This window comes from Sparus aurata, chromosome 16 (genome assembly GCF_900880675.1).
Source record: "Sparus aurata chromosome 16, fSpaAur1.1, whole genome shotgun sequence".
In the NCBI taxonomy this organism is placed as follows: Eukaryota; Metazoa; Chordata; class Actinopteri; order Spariformes; family Sparidae; genus Sparus; species Sparus aurata.
Window position 1 is genome coordinate 29757885 of NC_044202.1, and position 14839 is coordinate 29772723.

The 14839-nt window shown below is 44.7% G+C and overlaps 1 long non-coding RNA gene across 1 annotated transcript; it reads left to right on the plus strand.

Moving 5' to 3' along the window:
• The first annotated feature begins 1003 nt into the window (after positions 1–1003).
• Positions 1004–3497, plus strand: LOC115597406 (uncharacterized). The gene is made up of 3 exons (XR_003987100.1): positions 1004–1500; positions 2134–2252; positions 3186–3497. It is a non-coding gene; the product is annotated as an uncharacterized LOC115597406 (long non-coding RNA).
• The last annotated feature ends 11342 nt before the right edge of the window (positions 3498–14839 follow it).

Genomic DNA, 14839 nt, shown 5'->3' on the forward strand with positions numbered 1-14839 from the left:
GGCCCCGACACCACCCACACTTAAGGACTACAACATATTTCCGATGTCTACTTGACAAATATTCCGCACCTTATAAAATATTAAGTGTTCTCAATCTTTCAGTATTTGTAGTTTGACATTTTTAAATTGGTAAATTCCTTTGATTTACCTGTGTTTCAAATGACACATCAAATTAAATTATATAGACAACAGTTGTTTTGGTGCGTGTGTGAGATAGCTAATCCTGATGGTGGTGCTGTTTTGGGTGTAAAGTCTTTGGGTTTTCTCAGGGCTTGGTCATTTGACCTTGAATTATTTTTGTCTTCAGTGGGTAGGGCTATGCATGCTATGTGGTGATGTTTTCCACCGGTCAGAAGTTCCTGGTGCTTGTGACTGATGCGGTGCTAAACCAGCAGAGACATACCTGTTCATGCACTTTGTAGGGCCATCCCTGAGGTTTTTGTCACCGACTCTGGACAACAAGGTTATCTGTAATGACAGAATACAAATGCTTTACCTGAGACAATACTAGTCTGGTCCAAAAAACATAACATCTTTCGCGCAGGTGCCTGGCTGTTCACATAGGGAGCACAATAGCACATTAGAGGTTTTTTTTAAAGGACAATTCCATTTCATTTCAATTATGCGCCACAGTTTCGTAATACATTTACTCTAAAATAGGATAGTCTTTATTGTCATTGTACAGGAGAGTACAATGAAATTGAGGGTGCTCCCGCAGCAACAAATAAAAAAAAGCAACACATAGAACAAATAGTAATATAAATATAAATAAATTATATATATATAGCCCTTTAAGGTGCTAAAGGGAGGTAGGAGGAGGTAGATTGGGTTTGTTCTTGTCGGGCGGGTGGTGGTTTGTGAGTGTATCCGTTCGTATTTGTAGTTCGTATGGCTCAGGGGAAGAAGCTGTCTGTCAGCCTGCTGGTGTGGGACTTTGTTGACCTGTAGCGTCTCCCAGAGGGCAACATATGGCGTTATATTTGTGTCAAATGTCGCGCGAGCGAAAACACATCTGCACACGCGCAGATCTCTCTCTCGCGTAAACTATTCCGTGTCACGCGCGCAGATTTATACTGCCGCGCGCACTAGTTTGATCTTCGCGCACATATTCAGTAACAGAGTGAAGCAGAGGCAGGTGCGCGCGAGTAAAAAGCAACAACCACACGCACAACAAGGCTGTGCAGCTGCTTTGTGCGCGCTCTCTCTCTCCTCTGTGCTCGCTCGCGGTGGAGTTCTGCTCGCTTGAAGCAGACTTTTGACATTTTGGGGGCGGAGACCAAGGCTGACCCCGGCCCTCTTATGATTGGTCATTTTCCAGCCCCCCCACGTGGGTAGAGAGCCTCAAGAGAGAGAGTGGCGCCACCTCCATTCACTGCATTGAGTTTTTTCACAGCAATGGCGGATCATGGAGCTCCTCAAAAGTCCCCGAAGTTAGCACAAGCTAACCGCCGCTCAATGTAATTTCTATGGAGCACACGGCCGGAGCAACACTTGTTTAAGGTAAAATGTTTTAAGAATGACAATTTCATGTCAGTAGTGCATCTGAATTATATTAGGTATGTTGGAGGATTCTTCCCGTCTAGATTAGAAGATTTAGAGAATATTAACAGCTAAAAGTTTAGGCTAGCACACTGGATAACGACAGCAACACATGCAACAGGCTGATAAATGTCAATTCTGTTCTCTAAATACAACTTAATCCAATGCTGTCAATTTATACTAGTAGCGAGGTTAATGTACAGGCAGTGTGATTGTAGTTGAACATCAATTTAATATCATTGAGGCTGCGACATGATGGGTGAAGCTTATGATATGAGGATACACTGAGTACACTGATTATGAACTGCGAGCTCATAATGTCTCTCACCAACGCATTGTACTGACTTTTTATATATTGCTAGCTAGAAAGAGAGCTATTTTGTGAAATATTGCAGCCCATACACTTATACAATAGCCTACTATATTAGGGCTGCCAGTTTATATTTGATATCCGAATATAGGTGCAGTGATGCCACTTCACAACTTTATTTTGCATGATGCAGGCCAGTAGTGCTGAGTAGACAATAGGGAGACTGAAAACATAATGAATGTGATGTTTTTCAAGCAGTCATACTAAACAAATGTCCCTAACAGGTGATATCATCTTGCATATATTTGGGAACCTACAGTAGGAGCACTTTGTTGTGGAGCGTCAGTGATGCTGCAGGCCAGGAGTACTGAGTGGACCACAGTGAGACTGGAAACATAGTAAGGTGGGTAAGGCATAATAAAATCATACTAAATGGGTATTACCTTGCAATATAATTAAAGGAATAATACTACACATAACTATTGCTATTAGTCATATTATTTAATACACCTGTGTAACATCATACAGTGCAGTACAAAGGCTGTGCCATAAATTCTCCTTTTTTAAATCTTATACATGTTCAGTTTTTGTTGACATTATCAGAAAGCTGTTCATTCTACTTTGTTATTTGTTGAGGTCATAGGGTGGGTGGCGGTGCTGTGCTGGACTGCATTATCTCAACAATTGTTGCTTATATTTTGCCTTCAAGTATTGTAATGAAGAGGGCAAAATATCAGGAACACTGATGAATATAATGCAGCGCAGCACAGCAGCATCCACTATGACTCCTGTAATAAAAAGAAACCAGAATGATCACCTTTTTGACAATTTCAGCTAAAAATAGAAATGTATAAGTTTTATAAATGTAAGAATGTATGGCAGAGCAGTTGAACTGGATTATCTTAGATTGCACAAGTGCGCCTAATGACATAGGTGATGAGTCTATGTATATTAGTAACTGTAATGAATATATGGTTATTTAATAATTCAAGTTATCATACGGCATTGATGCTGCATGCTGCACATCAGGAGACATGAAGAGTAGCTCAGGAGTGATGATGACGAGATGTTACAGGTCTCTTGTTAATGGTTGTCTTCTGGTAGTTGGTGGAGGGGACAGTGATGCTGACTTTATCCTGACACACTTTCAGCTGTTCTGGGGTTGCTTGATGTTGAACCTAGGCCACTGTTCTTTTTCACCTTCTTGGATTGGCTCATGCTTCCAAGATGACCATCTTTATAAGTTTTGGTTTTTTCCTCATTTTGTATTTTTCTTGCTTCAATCTGCAACCACAGCCTAATAAATCTCCTGATGATCTTTTCTTTAACTCCACAGCATGATGGAAGCCTGCTGGAGAGTGCCAGAGCTTCACCCACTGCGTTTGGAAGCTCCATGAGGGAGGAACCAGTCTTTGTCCTAAACAGTTCCTCGATGTGGTGAATGATATCAGAGGCTTCTTGGGAGGGGTGGCAAATTGCAACTTCCCTTGCTTTTTGCATTGTTTTTCCTGTTCTGTGTTCTATTTTTAATTAAAGAAATCTTAAAGTTCCAGTTGGTGTGGTATTAAAGTGTGCAAAAGTACAAATGCATTGTTTGAATATTACCTCCAATATGTTTTTGTTAATAAAATCTTTGTAGGTGGGTAAATTGCTCCTTCTGACTTCAGCCAGCCATGCTTTTCTCCTGTCTCTGTCTTGCCTACATGTGCACGCCTTTCTCTGAGCGATCAGAGCATCCCCATGCAGCACAGCACACCTGGTGAAGACTGTTTTCAAGGACGGCATACCAGAAAGGACACAAACAGCTTGACCTGCTGATCTGTTTGACTTCTTTAGATATTGTTTTTAAGGAATTCATTGTGGTATTAAGTGCATTTGGAAAAACAAGACAGTGTGTGATTTATTATGCATCAATGAGTAAGTTTAGGATAAGTAAGTAATAGTTCACAAATAGTGATAGTATTCCATTTACTTGCAATGAATTCAAATCCAAATTATTTTTTTCTTGCCATAGATTTCCTATTAGAACCCAGTTATCAACATCTGATATCATCATCATCATAATGCTGTTGTGAGTCAAGACTTATTGTGCAGTTAGTTGGCAAATCATTGTCAGTCACCTCTTAGTCTGCCTCCCTCAAGTCTGAAAGTTAAAAAAGAATGTTCAGAGTTCAAAGCAATTAACACAAGTGCATATATATTGATAAGAATAGTTAACAAACGGTGATAGAATTCCATTTATTTGCAAATCAAAATGTAATTTATTTGCCATGGATTTCTAATTAGAACACAGTTGTCATAATGCTGCTGGGAGTCCAGATTTGTCAGTCACCTATTAATCTGCCACTGAGCTTCCTGTCTGTGACGGAAGCTGTCATTAGCAGGAAACTGAAAAGGCACCCACGTTGGGGGGGCTGGAAAATGACCAATCATAAGAGGGCCGGGGTCAGCCTTGGTCTCCGCCCCCAAAATGTCAAAAGTCTGCTTCAAGCGAGCAGAACTCCACCGCGAGCGAGCACAGAGGAGAGAGAGAGCGCGCACAAAGCAGCTGCACAGCCTTGTTGTGCGTGTGGTTGTTGCTTTTTACTCGCGCGCACCTGCCTCTGCTTCACTCTGTTAATGAATATGTGCGCGAAGATCAAACTAGTGCGCGCGGCAGTTGAAATCTGCGCGCGTGACCAGAATAGTTTACGCGAGAGAGAGATCTGCGCGTGTGCAGATGTGTTTTCGCTCGCGCGACATTTGACACAAATATAACGCCATAGCAACAGATCAAACAGGGGGTAGGCAGGGTGTGAGGGGTCTCCTGTGATGGCCTAGGTTCTCCTGAGACAGCAGAATGTGGCAGTGTGTTCCAGGCTGGTCAGAGGGCTGCCGATGATGTTTTGGGCAGTGTTTATGACCCTCTGCACCGCCTTCCTGTCCTCGGCTGTTGAGCCTGCGTACCACACACCCAGACAGTACGTCAGTACGCTCTCCACAGAGGAGTGATAGAAGGCCAGCAGCAGCTTTGTGTCCAGTTTGTTTTTCCTGAGGACACGCAGGAAGTATAATTGCTGCTGAGCCTTCTTAACCAGGGCCCTGATGTTGTAGGTCCAGGAGTGGTCTGTGGAGATGTGGGTGCCCAGAAACCTGAAGGTGGTGACAGTCTCCACCTGTTCTCCATTTATGAGGAAGGGGGTGTGGTCATGTCTGTTCTTCCTGAAGTCCATGATGAGTTCTTTTGTCTTTTGGATATTCAGGGTCAGGTTGTTGTCTGAGCACTATAGCGACAGTTCCATCACCTCGGCCCTGTACAATGTCTCGTCCTCGCCTCGGATGAGTCCAACCACTGTGGTGTCATCCGCATATTTAATAATGCGGTTGGTTGGGTGAGTTGGAGAGCAGTCGTAGGTGTATAGGGCGTACAGAAGAGGGCTCAGAACGCAGCCTTGAGGGGAACCAGTGCTGAGTGTGAGTGTGGAGGAGTGGTGGGGGCCGAGTCTCACAGACTGTGGGCGACTTGACAGGAAGTTTCTAATCCAATTTCAGGTGGGGAGGGGGATCTGTAGTTCCAGCAGTTTGGTGATGAGAATGTCTGGAATTATGGTGTTAAATGCTGAGCTGTAGTCCACGAAGAGCACCCTCACATAGCTCTTCTTGTTCTCCAGGTGGCTCAGCGCTGTATTGAGTGTTAGGGCGATGGCGTCCTCTGTAGAAAGGTTTGTCCTGTAGACAAACTGGTGGGGTTCGAGGGAGGGAGGGAGACAGTCTCTGATGTGCTGGGAAACTGATTGCTCCAAGCACTTTATGATTACAGACGTCAGAGCGATAGGTCTGTAATCATTCAGGCTGTCTATGGCAGGTTTTTTGGGGATGGGGACGATGATAGAGGCCTTCAGACGTGGGGACGGTGGCATGTGTCAGGGAGAGGTTGAAGATTTTGGTGAGGATCCCTGCCAGTTGGTCTGCACATGCTTTAATCACCACCCCTGGGATACCGTCAGGACCAGCAGCTTTTCTGGGGTTCACTGCTCTTAAGTTTTTTCTCACCTCGTGCTCCCGGAGAGAGAGAGAGAGGTGGGGTGCTGGAACCAGGGGGAGGCAGTGACTGCAGGTCTCAAACCGGGCAAAGAAGCTGTTTAGCTCCTCTGCCAGTGTGCTGCTGCTGTTGGAGGATGTGGGAGGGGGGTTGCCTTTGTAATTGGTTAGGGCCTGGATGCCCCTCCACATCTGACGCGGCTTATTGTCCGTCAGGTGTCCTTCTATTTTGTTCTTGTAGGAGACCTTGGCCTGTTTGATGCCCCTCCTCAGGTCAGCTCTGGCAGTGCTGTAGAGAGCTCTGTCTCCCGTCCTGAAGGCCGAGTTACGAGCTCTGATCAGGGTCTGGACTTCCTTTGTCATCCAGGGCTTTCTGTTTGGAAAGATCCGGATGCGTCTATCCTCAGTGACGTTATCTACACAGCACCTGATGTAGAGGAGGACAGACTCGGTGTGTGTGTCCAGGTCCTGATCTTCGAAAATGCTCCAGTCTGTGCAGGCAAAGCAGTCCTGCAGCTGGTTGAGAGCATCTTCAGGCCAGGCTTTGATGGTCTGGGTGGCTGGTTTTGTTTGCCTTCTGAGGGGGGTGTAGGCAGGGAAGAGGAGCAGAGAGAGGTGGTCTGATTGTCCGAGGTGGGGGAGGGGGGTCACTCTGTAGGCATGCTTGATGTTGGAATAAACATGATCAAGTGTGTTTTCTCCCCCGGTTGCACACTTGACGTGTTGGTGAAATTTGGGGAGAACAGTCTTGAGGCATGCTTTGTTACAGTCCCCAGCAATGATGTGCACGCCATCCGGATGAGCCCTCTGTTGTTTACATACCATGAGCTCAAGCTGGCCCAGTGCTGTGCTAACGTTAGCATGGGGAGGGACGTAAACAACGGTTACTATGGCAACCGTTAGCTCCCGTGGCAGGTAGAAGGGTCGGCACTGAACAGACATGGCCTCTAACTCTGGTGAAGCAGTGGGTGTCAATCACTCTGCTGTCCGAGTCCCCCTCCCATGCTCTTACCGGAGGCTTCAGTCCGGTCGCAGAGGTGAAAGGTGCGTCCTGCAAGCTCCACGGTAGCATTGGGGATATGCGGGCGCAGCCAGGATTCGCTAACAATCAAAAGACAACAGTCACGGATGTGGTGGTTGTAGGCGATCTGTGACTGCAGCTCATCTATCTTGTTCGCAAGGGATCTTGCGTTTGTGAGGAAGATAGATGGTAGCGGAGGTCTGTGTGGTTGGTTCCTAAGCTGATTTAGTAGTCCTGCCCGGCATCCTCGTTTCTGCCTCCTCTCCCTGCGCCGCCTCCAGTGCTTGCTGGACCTGATAACAATCCATGGGGTGCCCGCCAGTCTCACTATCTCCGGTGGGATGCCGTCGGTCCGTGCGAAGGCACCCGTGATTTCTATTTTTGCCTGAAAGCCAATTCTTATCAGGTCTTGGCGACTGTAGATGGGCCGCTGTGACATGTGTGTGCCAGAAGAACAAAAAAATTACATATAAAACACAAAAAAGATGCAAAATAACAGGGAGCTCTAAGCCGCTGTGTCTGGACGTGCCGCCGTTGTCATAACATGTCAAAGAATGAATCTGAAGATATTCCTCACCATTGCCGATGTTACGCATTAGCTCCTCTGTTCAAGCTTCATCACAACAGCGTAAAACAGGGGTGGACGGCTCTGAGGCTGTATTCATATATTCATATTCATTCAAGGCCTCCCCCCAGTATGTGTGTGTGTATCTCACCTGGTGTGCCTATCTCACCTGGTGTGCGTCTCGTTATTTCTCAATATAAAACCTCTCACAATAAACTTGTGAAGTGAGGTACATTGGACAAGTAGTTATCAAAACAAGCTTATGCAAAGGACAGAGACACACAAATAGATTCCTTTTATATGTAGAGAGATAGTGACATTGATTAATCTCTTCAGCCCTAGCTTCATTTTGAAGCAAACACGCCTAAAGCGACATGCCAAAATTAAAATGATAGAGTAATGGGCCTCTGAAGTGAACAAAAATATAAACATTTTAGTAAGCCTAAAATAAAAAATGTGTTTCAGGATGAATAACTGCTTGTGACTTCATCTGAGTATGTCAATGACACTATGGGGCTGTAGCCACACTATCAGTGAACACTTACTTCATATTTGAAGAAGATGGCACAAAGTATGACCATTCTACAGTCTTTAGTCCATGTGAAGATCCAGTCGAGCTCCATTTTGAGACACCAAATGAATATGATGTTTTGAGACACTATAGGACTTTTTTCTTGACATTTTGATATATTTAATTAGTTGGAGTAAGAATATTCACACACTTTGAGCCATAAAAAGTGTTATTTCTGGGTGGACACGTACTTCTCTGTCATTGACAGGTGGCTGTGTGATAGAGCTGCACTGCTCGATGCTAGGCTCGGTTTAGCATCGATGCTAGGCTCGGTTTGGCGTCTGTTCCCGTACAAGTTATGTGATTATTCAGACCCCTATACCTATCGTGATAGGTTCAGAAGTAATTTAATGTTTTGTAAAACACGTTTTAGAGGGTTAAGGGATTGAAAACAGTACGAGGCCTAGTCGGACATTGTTTGTCCTTGCCTCACTTAGCCTGTGAGCCAACTCTCGGCTAGTCCATTTAGCTCGAAGCTATCATCCCTGTCGCTCTCAAAGCCTGAAATACTAAAAAAAGAAGACCGGGTACAACATATATTCCAAAAGGTCACTGCACAATGCATGGGAAAAGGTTTTTGGACACAAGGCTGTTTCACAAGGCAGCCATTTCGGCTGCTAGCTGCCGCTTGGTTACAAATAAAAGCAAAAACCAGCTATCTGTAACAATACATGATGCAGCAACAAAATCAAAAGTTTAACATGCAATTGATAAACGTATAATGTCTTACCAAACACAGTTTCATTTTAAATTAGAGTACATTTCGTAACTCACCTTTCACACATGTCGGTCTCTCAGTCTCTCCTCCTCGTCAACTGCCACTGCCAAGTTCTCCTTCTTGCGCATGCGTCGGAAACCTCTAGGTGCGCTAACTACGTGAGGAAAAATTGTTCCGAGATGGATGCTAGAATCACAAACATTTCAGCCCACATTGCCAATATACATGATACTACATTGTTTTCTTTAATTCACAAACATATTTCCATAATTTCGAATACTCTTTAAAATTCGCATGCATTGATATGTCTTCTAAACAACGTTGAAACAACTTAAATTGATGCCGTCTAAGAGCTGTGGGAATGATGTTGGTCATTTCAGCCCCTCAGATAGACGTCAAATGAACCTGCCTGTCCGACGTTAATCAGACGTGAAATAAACGTCTCGACATGACTGGATATCTTCATCTCGACACAGCAGTAGGTAGAAGAAATCATTCTTGACAGTGTTTTTTTAGTTAAATATGTTTTCTTTGAGATCGTATTCCCCCTAATGTTATCATGTCGCAAAACAGTCGAATTAAAGTCACGACGTGACGCGACGTCGACTGGACTTCTTCATCTAGACGCAGGTCGAGAAAATTTTTTCTGGCACTATTTATTGAGTTAAATCGCTCTAAAATGCACATTTTTTTAGGTCATATTTGCCCTGATATTATTGTATTATGTTGAAAAACAGTCGAATTAAAGTCACGACGTGAAGTGACATCCATAGATACAGTCGGCAAGCAAGGGAACGCCCACAAAACGTCACATCCGGTTCGCGCCGAGGGGGAAAACAAACCAGTTTCCATAATGACCAGGAGCTGCTGTGTGCCCTTTTGCACAACAAATAAGATAAAAAAATCCATATCTAAACTTTTATATTTTGCCAAACCGAAGCACAGAGCCTAGGAGAAGAACCCGGTGGTTTCAAGCGATCCGTCGGGAGGATGAGTTTGGCCACCTGTGGGATCCAAAATCCAAACATGTGTACGTCTGTAGTCAGCACTTCATTACAGGTATGAGTTTTAATAGAAGTTAACTAACTACTACGTTATGCAGGCTACCTTGCCTCGTTAAAAAAGCTAACCAGTATACAAAAACACAGCTATGCTAACAACACTGGTGGTAGCTTCGGAGCTTTCTGCAGTCAAAATTTATTTCATTTTCTCCCCTTCTATACCCTTCTCAGTTCGTTTGTGAACTGTCTTGCCCTAGGCTTAAAAAATGAGGACATAGCCCACCCAGACTACATACCCTCGCTATTCCCACATAGAAAGACAAAGTCTCCCAGGTCAGTACTTCAGAGGCTGGAGAGAAGGAGGAAGCATGAGGGTGTTCAGTCTGCCCAACCAGAATCTCCAACATCAGAGGCCCCAGCACCAGAAGCCCCAACATCAGAAGCTTCCATACCTCTTCAGGATTTAGAGAGAAAACAACTTTATGAAGAAATGTATAATTTAAGAAGAGAAAGAGATAAGGCCATGAAGGAGCGAGATGAAGCCATCAGAGAATTTAAGACGTTGAAATTTTCGGTAAACACTGTGAGAGAAAATGTCACTAAATGTAAACTCATGACAGGCCTGTCATGGACAGTATTTGACACTCTTCATCAGTACCTGGTACAGTCTGTAAAGTCACAGAAAACATCCAAGCTGTCAACACAAAAGACCAGCTCTTTATTACTCTGGTGAAACTGCGGCAGAACCCCTCAACCGATTTGATGTGTGGAATATTTGACCTGGCACATAGCACTTTCCTTGATGTATTCTCCCGATGGTTGGATTTGATGTACGCCAAAATTTATTTTTTGATTAAATGGCCTGATAGAGAGTGTATCAGAAGCACAGTACCAGCAGGGGTTCTCTTCCAGTACCCTAGAGCAGTGGTCCCCAACCTTTTTTGCACCACAGACCGGTTTCATGTAGGCTACGACAAAATTTGGCGGACCGGGGGGCGTGTGATTCCGCCATAATAAAATTATAGCAGTTGTCCACTCACCGTCCCCTCAGCTGCAGTTCAGCCACTTTAACAGCCAACTTTAATACAGTTGTCCATCTCCCTCTTCTTCCATCTCATCTTTGGGCCGTTTCCTTTTTTCTTTGCAAAGTAGTGTGGTGTTCTAATGTGATAGTTAAAGTAACGCGATCACGCGAGACTAGAGAGGCATATATTAGACACGTTCAAGTGTGTGAGAGGCTGCTGTTGTGTACCGTTCAATAAACAAGCAGTGTATTCATCTCATACCAGCGTGTGGTCACTACATCTGGCGACGAGAATGTACCCGACGATTAAATGGTGAACCCGACGGAAAAGCCATCTGCTGTATTGTGATTCCGAAAATCTGAAGCTTCGGCAAAAACAAAGATGACCACGCAGCGATGTTGAGGCTGAACACGCCCGCACGACTGGAGCATGTGAAAAGTTGATGGACTTGCAGCACAGGCATCGGATGACATTCGTGCAGGGAAGTGAACATTTTTTTTGTCTGACATGCAAGAACGCTTAATACGCTGAATCAAGCAAGCATATGTCAGGATAACAGCCGTTCACAAAAACCTGCATAATCTTCTCAATTCCACCCTGATACCACCTGCTTGAAAACAAAAGAAAAATGGCGGCAGTTGCTCTAGGTGGCCTCGCACCCCCAGAGCTTTAGACACAGTTGGTGAGCCTGAAACTCTGCACCAAAGATGGGAAAATTGGAAAGCAGAATTAGACATATACATCACCGCCTCAGGTGTAACAAATGCACCACAAAAGAGAGCTGTGCTATTACTGACGGGTGGAGAGGGACTGCGTGAAATATGGAAAAATTTCACTGATGAACAAAAAGCCCCAGTGCCAGCCGATGACAACCGGCCTGCAAGAGATGTATTTCAAGTAGCCATTCAACTTTTTGACAACACTTTCACATTGAGACAAAACATACCCAAAGCCCGTACAAAATTCTGGGAAACTGAGCCGAATGCTGGTGAGACTGTAAATAATTTCATAACTCATCTTAAAGTTCTTGTCAAGACATGCAACTTTGCAGCTGAAGCCGATAATCACGTAAGAGACAAAGTTTTGCTGCACATCAAACACTCTGAATTAAAAGCAAGACTGTATCGGGAAGATAATCTCACACTGGACCGTTTAATCCAAATCATCGCATCATACCACCACAAAGAGGCGCTAATTCTTGCTCCGCCAGAGAACACAAATCACGTCTCAGGAAAGATGAAGCCAAATTCAAAGCCCAAACCAATGTCACAGTTAGCCTGCTACAAATGTGGCGCACTAGGTCACATGGGCCGGGAATGCATTCGATCTAAAAACCACAAATGCAAACATTGTGGTAAAACTGGACATTTTGATGATTTGTGTTTCCATAAAGACAAACCAAAGCCACGCCCAGAGATGCCGAGACACCAGTGACGTGGTAGAGTTCTTGCCCATGGTCAGGACAGCCATGGTGCTTATAGAGGCAGAAGCAAGAAAACTCAGCGTAGAGTTGAAGAAAGGGAGAGTAGTGGTTCTGATAATCCTGATGAAAATCTCTACCTATTTAACCTGTCTCGTGTAGAGGATACAATAGAGCTACACTTGAATGGTTTCACTCTGCCCCCAATGATTGACTCTGGTGCTCACCACAACACTCTATCGGCTAATGACTTCAAAAAGCTACAGAAAGCAAGACCCGAAATTAGTCTTCAACCTGCATCCACAAGACTCTACTCCTATGCAGGTAAACAAAAATTACCAGCTGAAGCTAAAGATAGATCCAAATGTCACCCCTGTTATTCAACCAGTACGCAGAATTCCATTCAATCGGAGACAGCGCATCATTGAGAAGCTTCAAGAGCTAGTGGACTTAGACGTCATTGAGCGAGTAACAGAGCCTGCTCATTGGGTGAATCCGTTAGTAACAGTGGAGAAAAGACCAGAAAATGACAACAAACAAGGAGATGTCAGAATCTGCATTGACATGCGCAGAGCCAACATAGCCATTGTTCGAGAGCACCACCCAGTGCCAACGATTGAGGAGACAGTCCAGGAGATGGCTGGAGGAAAATATTTCTCAAAAATTGACCTCAACATGGCGTATCACCAAGTAGAGCTCCATCCAGACTCCAGGGAAATCACCACATTTGCTGCACCTGGAGGCCTCTACAGATACAAGCGACTTGTTTTTGGTGTTAACATGGCATCAGAAAAATTCCAACAGAATATCAGCCAAGTGATAAAGGACTGCCCTGGGGCATACAACATGTCCGACGATATAGTGGTAGTTGGAAGCACGGAAGCCGAACATGACTCTAGATTAGCTACAGTGATACAACGGTTAGCTGAAAGAGGACTGACCGTGAATGAGAAGAAATGTCAGATCAAATTGACATCCATCAAGTACATGGGTCATGTGCTGTCTCAAGAAGGCCTCAGAGTGTCTGATGACAAAGTCCAGGCCATAGTGCATGCCCCTCCACCAGCTGACGCCTCACAGCTGCGTAGTTTCCTTGGATTGGCTCAGTTCTGTGCAAAGTTCGTCCCTCGATTCGCCACAATAACTGCGCCACTCTGGGAGCTCACAAAGCAAGACTTCGAATGGACATGGGAAAAATAGGAACAACATGCATTTGACCAGCTTAAGAAATCACTGATAGCAGCTCCAGTCATGGCGTACTACACTGTTGGAAGACCTGCCAGAATCACATGTGATGCTTCTCCTATTGGCTTAGGAGCAATTCTGGAACAACAACAGACAGATGGAGTCTGGAAGCCAGTCTACTACGCCAGTAGGAAGCTCACACCTACTGAGACAGGATACTCTCAGTTCGAAAGAGAAGCTCTAGGAGTATTCTGGGCCTGGGTCATAAGTTTAGCCTGTATCTCATCAGATGTGAATTCAAGATCCTTACAGATCATAAAGCATTGGTAAAGGTACTGTCACCAAACTCAATCCCCCCATCTGCGAGAGTAGAAAGATGGCTGTTGTATCTACAGCAGTTCACGTACCAGATTGGCAAAACCAACAAGGCAGACCTCCTGAGCCGTCAACCCGTTGGCGACTACGACAAAGCTGAGGAAAAGGAAAGTGAAGAATACATTTACAGTGTTGTAAAGGGTTCCGTACCTCATGCTCTAACACCTTGTGAGCTTGAACAGGCCTCAAAGAATGATCCAATAATCATTCAACTTCGCCATGCCATACTCAACAATGACTGGACCTGTTTCAAAGGCACAGCATTCCAAGCAGTCAAGGATGAACTCTGGACTGCTGGACAGATGGTCATACGCGGAAACCGGATTGTAATTCCTGAAGCCCTGAGAGAACATGTAGTCGAGCTAGAACACGAGAGACATCAAGGGATTGTACGAACGAAAAACAGACTACGCTCCAAAGTCTGGTGGCCTGAAATAGACAAAATGGTCGAACGGAAAGTAAAGAAATGCTATCCATGTCAGGTGATTGGCAAGAACGCTCCACCAGAAGAGTTAGAGAGCACACCACTAGTAGACCAACCATGGACCTACCTTGCAGTCGACCTACTAAGCATCTCTTAGGGTAATTACCTGCTTGCTGTGATTGACTACTATTCCAGGTGGCCCGAGGTTGCATACATGAAAGTCACAAATGCTACAAATGTAATCAGTGCCCCGGAAATGATGTTCCAAATTCATGGATACCCAAAGCACCTGAGAAGTGACAATGGACAACCATTTGCATTCCAATAGTTCCATGATTATCTCACTGCACATGACATCACACAGATAAAGGGAATCCCTTATTGGCCTCAGTCAAATGGAGAAGTGGAAAGGTTCAACAGAACAGTTCTGAAATCAGTGAAGATTGCCAAAGTTGAAAAGAAAGACTGGAAAACTGAATTGAAAAACTTTCTGTGTCATTACCGAACCACTCCCCACACAGTGACAGGAGTGTCCCCCGCAAAGATGCTCATGAATCGAGAACTCCGGGGCAAATTACCAAGCCTCACCGGCACGTCTGTTGGCCAGGAGGACATCCATGACAAAGATGCTCTTCACAAGTTGAAGCGCAATATAGCTGCTGACC